This window comes from Sciurus vulgaris (assembly GCF_902686455.1).
Source record: "Sciurus vulgaris genome assembly, chromosome: 15".
Lineage (NCBI taxonomy): Eukaryota > Metazoa > Chordata > Mammalia > Rodentia > Sciuridae > Sciurus > Sciurus vulgaris.
The window spans coordinates 21,463,284-21,476,334 of record NC_136476.1 but is presented as its reverse complement, the minus strand read 5'-3'; positions in this window follow the sequence as shown (position 1 = coordinate 21,476,334).

Below are 13,051 nucleotides of genomic sequence, written 5' to 3'. Positions count from 1 at the left end.
ATGTCTGTCTCATTCTACTGTCCTCCCCATCCCCACCATCCCATCTTTCCCCTCACTCCCCTTTGCACATCGAAAGTTCCTTCATTCTACCCTACCCCCCCTCCCCCACTATGAATCAGCATCCACTTATCAGAGAAGACATTCGGCCTTGGAGTACTAATCTCCAGGATATATATGAAGAACTCAAAAAACACCAAAAATACAAATAACCCAATCAATAAATGAATTAAGGAACTGAACAGACATTTCACAGAAGAAATACAATTGATCAACAAACATCTGAAAAAATGTTCATCATTTCTTGTAATTAGAGAAATGCAAATCAAAACTACTCTAAAATTTCATCTCACTCTAGTCTGAATGGCAGTTATCAAGGATACAAGGAATAATAAGTGTTGGTGAATGTGGGGAAAAAGGTACCCTCATACATTGCTATTGGTACTGCAGATTGGTGCAGCCACTCTGGAAAGCAGTATGGAGATTCCTCTGAAAACTTGGAATGAAACCACCATTTGACCCAGCTATCCCACTCCCCGGTTTATACCCAAACAAAGTCAGCATTTCCCTGTATTTTCTTCTAGCTGTTGTATAGTTTCAGGACTTTCACTGAAGTCTTTAATTCACTGTGAGTTGAGTTTTGTAACTGGTGGAGATTCATTCTTCTGCATGCATATAACCAAATGTCCCAACACCACTTATTGAAGAATTGCATGTTCTTAGCACCTTTGTTGAAAATCAGTTGGCTAAAGATGTACAGATATTTCTGATTTTTTAATAGCTATGTAAGCACTCATATTTATAAACTTTCCTCTTAAAATCACCTTCTTAGCGTCCCAGAGATTTGGGTATGTTTTATCACTATTCTTATTTGACTCTAAGTATTTTTTTTTCTATCACCTATTCATAATTCAAAAGCATATTGTTTAATTTCCATATGTTCATATAGTTTCTGTAGAATTTTTGGTGTCAATTTCTGATTTTATTTGATTATGGTCTGATAAGATACAAAAATTATATCAATTTCTTTTATTGTCTAAAAGTTGCTTTATGGCCTAAAATATGATTTACTTTGAAGAAGTTTCTATGAGCTGCTGAGAAGAAAGTGTATTCAGCTGTTATTGGGTAAAATATTCTATAGCTGTCTCTTAAGTCCATTTGATTTGAAATATTTTTCAGGTTCAAAGAATCTTTACTGAGTTTATGTCTGTATGACCTATCTGTTGGTAAGAGAGGTGTGTCAAAATATTACTGTACTGGGGTCTAAATCTTTAATTCAAGCACTGTGTGTTTTATGTAATCAGTTGTACCAACTTTGGGAGCATATTTATTATTATTATATTTTCTTGTTAATTGTTCCCTTTATTAGTATGGAATGGCCTTCTTTGTTTTCTCTGATTGATTTTGACTTGAAATCTGCTTTGTCAGATATAGGAGTAGCTAATCCCCTTTGTTTTGGGGTTCCATTTACATGGTATATCAATTTGTACCTTTCCATTTTAATTCTGTGACTGTCTTTGCCTATAAGGTGAATCTCTCAGCATGCAACCTTAGTTGGGTCTTTATGTTTTCATCACTTCTGCCAGTATTTTAATTGGAGAGTTGAGTCCATTTAGAGTCAATGTTATTATAGAGAGATGTTTATTAATTTCTGCCATTTTGATTTATTTATGTTTAAATTGGTCCTGTTTCTCACTTGCATAGCTACTCTTCAAACGAGATTTGTCCATTTGTGAGCTCTATGATTTTTTTTTTCTCATTCCTTCTGTGTGAAATATTTAAGTACTTTCTGTAGTACTAACTTAGTAGTCATGAATTCTTTTAGTTTCTTCTTATCTTGGAAGGTTTTGATTTCTTCTTTGATTCTGAAAGATAGCTTTGATACTAGACGCAGTAATCTTGGTTGCCAGTTATTTTCTTTCAGGGCTTGGAATATATCATTTCAAGCTTTCCTGGATTTTAGAGTTTGTGCTAAGAAATCAGAAGTAATTTTGATTGACTCACCTCTAAATGTGACCTGATGTTTTTTCTCTTGAGGCTTTTAAAATTCTATACTTGTTCTGTATGTTAGGCATGTCAATTATGTGTCATGGAAAGGTTCTGTTTTGACCTTTTCTATTCAGGACTCTGAAGGTACCTTGAATCTGAATGGCTATTTCATTCTCAAGATTTGGAAATTTTTTCTCTTATATTTCCTTGAAGATGTTTTCCATTTCATAGCCTGCATCTTATAACCCTCTTCAATTCCAAAGATTCTGAAATTTGATCTCTTAATATTATCCCAGAGTTCTTTTATGTTCTGGTCATGGTTACTTATTTTCTTCTCTTTAAGAATGTCTGAATGTTCAAGGCTGCCCACTTTGTCTTCCAGCTCTGAGATTCTTTCCTCAGCATGGTCTACTCTATTAGAGAGACTTTCAATTGAACATTTTATTTGATTCATTGGGTCTTTCATTTCCATGATTTCTGTTTTGTTCTTTTTTGATTTCTGAATCTCCTTATTGAATTTCTCATTTATATCCTGCATTGAGTTTTTTAATCCATTCATTTGTTCTTCTGTGTTCTCTTGGAATTCATTGATCATTTTCATAATCATTCTCTTGAATTCTTTATCTGATATTTCATCCACTTCAATATCTTTGTAGTCAGTTGCTGGTGAATTATGAACTTTATGAGGTATAATGTTACTTTGTTTTTTCATATTCCTTATATTCATGTATTGGGTTTTATACATCTGTTGAGATGGATTCCTCTTCCACTCTTATGTGTGGGCCTTTTTAGGGAATAACTTTCTCTTGCCACAATGTCCTAGAGTGACCTAGATTGAGACCCCTATAGGTGTGTTATCCATAACTTTGGTATTAGTTCTGTTTTTTTGTTGTTGTTGTATTGCTTTGTTTTTTGTTTTGTTTTATTTTGTTTTTGTTTTCTGTAGGAGTGAATGTCCATTAGTGGGACCTGAGAATCCCCACCGCAGTCATTTGTACTTGGAGCCTGGTTGTTTGCAGGGGATGTCTCTTCTATTCTTTGTATTAAATTATGGCTGAAGTTTGAGCGGGTTAATTTGTGTGTGAAGCAAGGTGTACTATCTTTTGGCTGGGTTTAGTTCAGCAGAAAAGTCTCCACCCTGTGAACTTTTAGTGCCTCTGTAGATTCCCAGCACCTCACAGAAAAGGGGGAAATAAACTATAGCAACAACTGAAGCAAACAACATACAGCAACAACTGAAGCAAACAACATACAGCATTAAAATAGATACCCAGTGTCTACTATGACATCTAAAACACGAATTACAACAAAAGCAGGAATATTGGGGTCAGAAATTGCCAAGAGCAAAAACAATAAATAACTGTGATATAGATCTGATATTAAAGTAAATAGCAGGTATCAACTATGTCATAGTACTAATAACTGCAAGAATATGAATGATGGGTGTAGGAGTTATACAAACCAAATAGGTTTAAATGATGGTTAAAAATACAGTTCATTAAGAGAAACAAAAATATGATAGAAAGGTAGAATAAAGGTTACAATATTTAAAATGTGAACAGAGAATGCAGAAGAGATGTAGTAAGCGATGGTTATAAAAGAGAAGAAAAATACAGAAACGAAGTCAAGGGAGAGAGAGAATAGAGAATTTGACAGGAGAAGGCGAAATAAGAGAAGCAAAGGAAAACAAACCAAAAAAAAACAAAAACAAAAACAAAAAACTCCTAACACAACACTCAAGGAAGAAGCAGCTATTGTTTAAAAAAAAAACTAAACTAAAAACCTGAAAAGTGAGGGGGAAAAGAAATACATATATAGACTATAAGTACTCACATACAAGTCAATCAGTACAGCAAGAACACACACGCAAAAAACAAACAGAAAACCTTAATGAAAAATGAAAGAATGTCTCAACAGAGGTGGTCAAAACAGTCATTGAAAGTGGATGGTCACTGTCAATTCTGGACTATTTTTTTTTTAAGGTATCATGGGTTGAACCCTGGGGCATTCAACCACTGAGCCAGATCCCCAGCCCTTTTTATTTTTTATTTTGACACAAGGTCTCACTAAGTTGTTTAGGTCTTTGTTAAGTTGCTGAAGCTGGCTTTGAACTAGGAATCCTCCTGCCTCCAACTCCCAAGTCACTGGGATTACAGGTGTACACCACCACTCCTGGCCTGGATTCCATGTTTTATTTCTTCTTTTGCTGTGGAGAGAAAAAGAGACCACATATGCAAGGAAGTGAGCAAGGACTGGGGGTTATTAACCCCTTTTTCCTTTTGTGTTGTTCACTGAGCTGCCTGAAGTGACTTAAAACTGAAGCTGTTTGGAATAGCTCTCAGCTTGTGTCTCACCAGTGTAAGGTAAGATAGAATGGGAAGTACTGTGAGTTTTAGAGTTTTGCCTAGACAGACCAGATGAATGAACTTCGAAATTGGGGCTGCTGCTGAGCTCTATGAGGGGAGTTCCAGTGGCTGGGGCTTAGCTCTAACCTGGCCTTAGGAACTTTGCTGCTCTGCAGAGATTAAGTCAACACATCCCTAGGAACAGGCAGAAGCCAGTCTCTCCTAGGAGTCAGGATCTCAGGAACCTTCTGAGAATTCTTGCAGGGTAGGGAAGCAACACTCGATACACTCTACTTCTCACACATATGGCCTTCCTGGGCTTAGTGTATTCACACTTGCTATTCAGTTTCTTGACCTTAAGATGGTCACATGAACTTCCAGACTCAAAGGGATAGTGAATTGCACTCCCCACCACTTTTCTGACGGAGTACAATCTTCTTATGCCTGTTCCACTCACATTCTGCTGAGTGCTCCCTAGGTCATACAGTAGGCGCTTGTCAGGACAGTATGGCCAATGTTTGCTAAGATCTCCTAGGCTACTACAGCGGCAAGCTCCAGCAGGTCTTCCTCAAGATGGCTCCTGTGTCCGCTCTCTACCAATTGAGAAACACAAAGCACTCTTCAAACACCAGTTTGCTGTGCTGCCTTTGAATCAGCTATGTTCACGCTATTTTTCTCATCTAATGGTTTTTCATGTCAAATTTGTCTATTGTGTTTCTTTCTGTTTTCCCTCCCTCTATGGTTAACTAGCACACTGCTGCTGCTGTTACCAGTTTGGGTCCAAAGTACTCTTTCTTGTTCTTTGTTCAATGAACCCAAAGTTCTGAGTCTCTACAAGACTCTGGCTGGTGGATATTGAATTTCAGTTAATTCCCTCTTAGACCCACCTCACTGAGAAGCAGCACTCCTGCCATTTGAATCCTGAGCCACACGTCAACTGGAAATGTAGCCTTCCTCTAATCCACTCTCTTGGATGAGTTTCAAGAAATTTTAAAAATTCTTTCTTGAGCTATTTCTTTGTTTTTGTATAGTTTTCAAAGTTTTTCTTGTTATTGATTTCTAGCTTTATTGCACTGTGGTCAGAAGATACTTGATATGAATTCAATTTTTAAAACTTTGTTGAGATTGTTTTGTGGACTCTCTTATGATCTACTCTGGAAAAATATGTATTTAGCAGCTATTGGATAGAATGTTCTAGGGGTGTCTGTTGGATCCTTTTGGTATAGTGTACAATTAACTCTATTTCTTAAATGATACTCTGTCCTGATGATCTCTTTTTTTGCTGAAAGTGGGATGTTAAAGTCCCAAACTATTATGATATTGGAGTCTCTGTCCTTTTAGGTCTATTGTTATTTGCTTTGTTTTTGAGTGCTTCAGTATTGGATGTATATGTATTTAGAAGTGGTATTTCCTTTTGCTGACTTGACCCTCTTATCATATAATGACCTTTCTGTCTCTCTTCACTACCTTTGATTTATGGCTACTTCTACTTTGTCTTCTATTTGCATGGAATATCTTCACTTCCTTTCCCTTCACTTTCAGTTCATATGTGTCCTTAGGGGTGGGTTTTTTTTTTTTTTTTTTTTTTTTTTTTTTTTTTTTTTGTAAGCAATGTATAATTGCTTCTATCCATTCAGTCACTCTCTCTTTTAATTTGAGAATTCATTCAATTTATATTATCCATAGGTAAGTTCTTACTACAGCCATTTTGTGACTTGTTTTCTGGTATTGTTGTAGTTCTTTTTTTTTTTTTTTCCTCCATCTTTTATAGTCCTACTTGGTGGATAAGTGAATTACTCTATTAGTGAACTTTGATTTCTTATTCACTGTTTTTGGTTTTTCTTTTATAGATTTTTGCTTTGTGGTTACTACAAGGCTTATATGAAATCTTTTAGTTGTAATGAGATATTTTGAAGTGATAGCTTCTTAACAGGATCATAAAGATGAGAACAGAAACAGATGAACAAAAGAACAAAGGAAACCATGATCATAAGAAAACTCCAGTTTTCCATTTCTTCCCACATTTTGAATTTTGATACTCTATTTTGCATTTTTCTATATTGCCTATCATTTAGCATTCATGTAGTTATTATTTGTTTTGTTTTGTAGTCTTCATACTAAAGATATGAATGGTTTTTACATCATGCTTATAATATTAGAGTATTCTTAATTTGTATAATTACTCTTACCAGTAAGTTTCACCCCTTCCTATGTTTTCTTCTTACTCACTAATGTCTTTTCTTTCAATTTGAGGAACTTCTTGTGGCATTGCTTGTACAAGATATCTGTTAGAGATATATTCTCTCAACTTTTGATTGTCTTGGAAAGTCTTTATTCCTCCTTCACTTGTAAATGGTAGTTTTGCTAGGTAAAGTATTCTTGGTTCATAGTTTTTCTTCTGTTTTATTTTTCCTTCGGTACTGTGAAAGCGTCATGCCTAAAACTTTCTCCTGGCCTAAAAACTTTCTACTGAGAAGACTGTTATCAAGTAAACTGAGGCAGCCCTACATATTCTCTTTTCTCTTGCAGCCTTGAGGGTCTTCTCTATCTTTCACCCATTAGGACTTGATTGTTACATGCCTTCGGGTAGAGTTCACTGAGTTAAATCTGACTGGTGACCTTTGACCTTCCTATTCCTGGATATTTGTATCCTTCTCCAGGCTTCAGAAGTTTTCTGTTATTACTTCTTTGAATAAGATGTATATCTCTTTGAAATTATCAAGTTCACCTTGAACCCTCAAAATCTCAAGTATTTCCTTTTCTAATACTACCCCAAAGGTAATGGAACTTTCTTCATCCTTCTTCGTGCTCTTTTCTTTTTTTCCCCTTCAACTGTAATTTTAAATACCCTATTTTTGAGCTCACTAATTCTTTTTTCCATTTGGTCTATCCTACTATTAATGCCTTCTTTCCCGTTTTTAGTTTTGTCAAGTCTATTTTCCAGCTCAAGAATTTCTATTTTTTTAAATTACTTCCATCTCTTGGTTAAATTTCTCTCTTAGAGCATTGAAACATTTCCTTGTGCTTTCCTTAAGATCCCTGAGTTTCCTTAAAACAACTGTCTTAAATTCTCTAGGAGTTCTTTATTAATTACTTCTTGGTCACTTTCTGTATCTTATTTTGAGTGCTAGGTCAGATCATGGCTTCCTAAAAGCTCTTGATGCTTTTTGACCTGTAACAATATCTCAACATCGAAGGATCAGATTTTTATTACAGTCTTCCTAATCTGGCTTTGTTTGTACCTATGTTTCCAAAAATTCTAAGCAATTTTCTTTTTTTCCTCTGAGTCTATAGTCACTTCTAGTATTTCAGCACTAGATGATGCCTAGGTCCAGCTTTGTCAGGAGTCTGCTATTGGTATTTTGTCACTGTTTTAGTAAGAGAGGGCAATCCACACCTAGTTTTGTCCCCAATACTCTTTTGGTGTATTATTCATTAAGAAATAGAGTATCAGAGAGAGTAGTCTGTTTCCATAAGTCTCTTCCTGAGGCCAGGATATGCCCAGATGCCTCATTCACAGTTACTAATCTTTGTTCTGACATTACAGGATTCTACCCAGCCCTGGGCAGAGTCACCATGGATAGACAAACCCCATCCAAGGCCCCTCCTGTGGCCACCAAAGTTACCAAACTGTGTCAAACCCTCATGTCATAGCCCACCAAACCAGAAAAACACTGGGTTAGGACCGTAGCCCATATTTCTATTAGTTGCCTATTACTGAGGTGGATTTGTGGCCCAAGACCACTGCTACCAGCCAGGCATGATGCTAGCTGGAATAGGTTCTTCAATTTCTGTTAGGTGCATGGTCTCATCACAGCAGGCCTGACCCTGGGTTCTAAGACAAAGCCTGTGCTACTTTCGTGCACTGTTCTCCAGTGGATGGAGTCTTGCTACCTGTCCTGCTGCGCAAGGTCAAGGGAGGGTTGGTGGTAGGCAGGCTTTTTGCCACTTGGCTTGGCAACACAGTTCCAGCAGCTCAGTCTGCAGACTGGCAGGAGGGGTCATGGGGCTTTACCCAGCACTGGGTTTCACTGTGGCAGGGCTGGTACTGTGTTTCAAGTCTAGGGCCCAAACTTAATTTTCTTTCCTTCCCTCAAGTTGGAGATGTCTCACTCCAGGGTGGACAGAGTTGGGAGAGGTGGGGTGAGGCAGACATTCTTTCTTTCCTGTCTTCTTCAATGTATCTTTTCATTCTGTTATCCTAAGCAGACACTGTGGTCTCTTGCCTGATTTCCTTATCTCTGGTGCTGGTAGTTTGGTGTGTGAATAGTTGTTAACTTGGCAAGTCTGTGGGTGAGATGACCAGAGAATCTAGTCACCATCTTACTCTGCCTCAGGCATCACTGCTTTTTAAAACTCCCCAGAAGTTTCTGTCATGCAGCCAGGTTTGGGAAGCACAGGTGACATGTTGGGCAGTGTTACTTAAAAAAGCCTGTTTTCATTATTAACTCCTCTGCCAGCTTCCCAGGAGCCCTTTAAGATATTTTTTTTCTAATTATACTCCATGAAATTTTCATTCCACAGACATACTATACTGTCAGCCCTCTGTAGCTTCCATATTCAGTTCAACCAACTGTGGATTGAAAGTACATGGGGAAAAAAATCACATTTGTAGTGAATATGTGCAGACTCTTCTCTCAACATTATTCCCTAAACAATATAGTATAATAGCCACTTACATAGCATATATTTTATTCAAGTTTTATATTTAAATTATACAGGAATAAGTGTGTAGTTTCTTTGCAAATATGATGCCGTTTCATAGAAGGGACTTGAGCACCTCAGATTTTGATATATTTGAGGGGTCCTGGAACCAATCTTTCACTGATACAAATAGACATTTGATGTGCATTTGTGATTGGCATGTGTGCCTGTGATTTATACAATTAGGAAGGGTAAGCTTTTATCACTTTCTTCCTGTCCTCAAACCCTTTTCACCACCTTGGGGGCCCTGTTGAGAATGTACAATCTAGAGAATAAAAATAGCTTTGGAAAGTGGTTTATAATGATGAAAATAATACTGGGTACTATTTGAGATTCAGGAGTGTTAATCATTTACACTGAAGGAAAATGTCACTGTAGGCATAACAGTGTAGGTACAAAATTACAGTGTGGTCACAGATCCACTTGGTTATGTTGTTAATAGTTTGTAGAAATACTTAAGGGATAATGTTAATTGAACATATTGCTATCAGATGTGATGATCCCCTGCTGCTAGATTAGTACCAAGGAGAAGTGGAAATGTTTACTTTCCTAGAAAGAAGAAACAGCTTTTATGGTAAATAATTCTCAATTATTCGGTCATTATTCCTTTTTCCTATTTACAAAATTGATATCGTTTGTATTTCCTGATGAAATTGTGTGCCCTTTGGTGGTATCTGATCACTTAATTATTACCCATCAGTTTAACAAAAGTCTTAGCGTGAGTTTTAACCCAGAGTGGGGCATTTATTCATCCACAACACGCAGTGGTCATTATCATTTTCTATTTTCACTTTTACTTACAACTGAAAAAAGCCCTTAATATTTCATAAGATACTTCAACTAAATACAAATGTACAGACTTGTAAATAACCTAAGGGGCAGAAATGCAGGACTTGGAAGTTTTCGTTACTCTCTTCCATGACCTCCAGTGTCTCCTCCCCAACACAGGGGCAGCTAGCTCCATGGCCACCCCTGACACCCTGTCACCTTGGGAAAGTCACTCCCCTGTGCCTTGGTTTCACCTTCTGTTTACAGAACTGAAAACTATCTTCAGTACCTCAAAGGCTTCTGGTGAGAACAAACATGCAAAGCTGTTTTGTAAAAGCAGAAAGTGCTGCCCAGATGGAAAGAAATAGTGACCTGATGCCACTGAACAAGCACCTCTCAGTCACCTGTGTTCCAGTCCTACCTTAACATACAGTGCCTATGACAGACAAGGCACCTGTGTCCCACTGACAGCCTTCTGCCCATAAGTCTTGCTGGTTTTCATGACATGTGGATTCTTGTCCCCCCAAAAGAGAAGAGGTGGGCAGGCCATTCAGATGGCAGCCAAGGGAGCAGTGCTTAGGCCCTCTAGGTGTTGTGCGTGATGTCAGGGGTTACAGAACTGGTTATGGTGCTTGCATCTCTGGCTTGCCCTTCGTGCTGTGATAGATACTCAGAGTTTCCTCCTCGTCCTGATGTCATCACTGCTGGGCTCCTTGCATGTGCCGCCTAACACCAATGCTGGGTCCTTCATTAGAGGGGAGGCCCCTAGAAGTCAGGCACTGAGGGACTCCACAATGGGCCTCCAAGTCCCTAGATGGTTGATGCGAATTATGTGCTGATTGGTGGAAAGAGGAACTAAACAAGAGGTACTTGTTAAATCATGAGGTGGAAGAATCAGCAGGGCCAGCGTCTTATTAATGCCAGGGTCCTTCTTTATTAATGATGTCATCTCAAGTCCTCCTCTGAAATGACCACTTTCTACTTTCCCTCTGGTTTGTCCCTGGAAAGTCCTGTCATAATCCAGAGGAGCAGGGTGCTGGGTCTTTCCTAGCATCCCGATATTTCTTTGCTCCCCTTTCTCATTCTCTCAGAATCCCTATGGCAGCAGCTTTTAGGACTCACTTAGCAACCCACAAAAATGAAATGAGGGTACTCTGAGCTAAACCTGTTGTCAGAGCACATGGGGCCTGATCGGGTTCAAGACTTCCCTGGCTGCTTAGGACAATCTGTCACAATGATCCAGTTACCAACAGCCCCTACTGCAGAGCGTGGGAAGTCAATCAAAGCCCTCCTGGGTTCAGCAGTCACAGGCTTTAGAGTACCTCTGGGAGCCCAAGAAAGGAAAGCCAGATGCAGGGAAGGCATTGACTGAAAGAGTGGCTTACTAAGGACCCACATGAGTCACCTCAGTCTTGGGGTAAATGAAGTTTGTTGTAGGAAGCTCCCTTGGCAGGAGTTCCCCTGAGGCCTGCCAGCTGCCTTAAAAACACTTTCCTCTTCTTGCAATTAAAAGCCACATACTTGTGTGCCACACTCCTAAAAATGCAAGCAATGTATTTCAGCAAATAGAACTGACAGGACCCCCAATCTCAAGTCCATCTGTGGTGGAGTTTTTCAAACCCTGCACTAATGGAGAGATGACACAGGCCAGCTGGTTGCAGTTGGAGCCAGAGAGGTGGGGGAGCCTCAGCCATGCTGATGGAAGTAAGACCAATGTGTTTATTTTTTAATGATAAGCACTTCAACATAAGCAGCCTGTTTTGACACTCAGAGGCTCCCTAAAGTTCAGTTCCATTAAATTAGCCAGACCTACGTAATATGGAACAAGAAGACTGGTGGCCGTATGCAGTTGTTTAATGTATTTTATTTTCTTCAGAGCATTCAGCAAGTCGCACAGAATCCCAGGAAAGTGTGCTGACATAGCAATTTCACTGAGCTCAAAGAATCTTCAAACTGGCCCAAGTATCCTCTACATTTTATTTCTCAGACATCCCAGTTGCATTAGGCACTATTCTAAAAAGAACAGCTACTTCCTGTCCTGACTTAATCATCAATATTACATTTTTATAATATAGATAAATCTGGTATAATCTGCACTGCATTTAAGGTTGGCTCTTGAAAGTGGAACACTCTATTAACTAACAGCCTCCTGGTGAGGTTGCAAGTACCCATGGCAGGTTATCAGCAATAACTGTCACTTAAGCCCAAGCCTACTCTTAGACAAAGTGAGACCTGTTCTAACTTCCTTCTAAGTTCTCAGAATTGGTCTTCCACCCCTCCTTCTATTGAGAATGAGGCAATTCTCATACCTCTTGCCCAGCTCCTACCTGCTACGTCAAATCCTAACAGAACAGAAACTAGAATATTACACCTCAGTTTCAAACTGTACCCTCTTCTAAGAAGGCAATTTTCTGAATTGTTGCTAAAACATAACCTTATCCTTTATAACCTTTATCCTCAGTCCTCATACAAATGTACAACAGCTACCTGCCTAATCATGATATATTACTTATTCTGACATGCACAGTTTGGGTTCATAGGAACTGTAGGGCCTCTCTGAACACTCCTATACATCAACTGACTAGAGCCTTTTGGGTAGAGTTTAGCTCCAGAGCAATTTCCCAGCCTGCATTCTGTACTGTCAGAAAATGTTAACATGACTTCATTATGAAAGGAACCCATGGTCCAATAGGTTTGGAAACCACTGATTATCAAAGGTCCCTTATGGAAATTCTCAATGAAAAATATCATAGTTAAAAACCTTAAGAAATCCCACAGTACAGCATATTTCCTTTTACTCAGAATTTTCTAAATAGATTTGACCCCAGAATAGCTTTTCTTAAGACACTCCAGAAACATAACTATGGGGATATGGGAATAAGATATCCCTAATTAAGAAGATGCTGCTGACTGGGGATGGATGTAAGTACACCCTGTTAAATGAAGTTCAGCTGTGAAATGTGAGAAGTGCTCTGGCCCTGACATTGCTAGTATTTATTGAATTTTGATGTGTCAGGCACCATGCTAAACCCTTTACCTATGCATAACTCCTTTGTGTTAACCCTTATAACAACTTCACAAGGTAGGTCCTGCACACACCCAGTTTTATAACCACACAACAGAGAGATCAACCAGCATGGTGTCACAGTCCTTAAGGAATAGAAGAATGAATATCGAAGTCCAGGTCTGCCTTGTCATTGTTCTGTGTCCTTAACCAATAGCACTTCTGCTCAATAGCACTTCTGTAT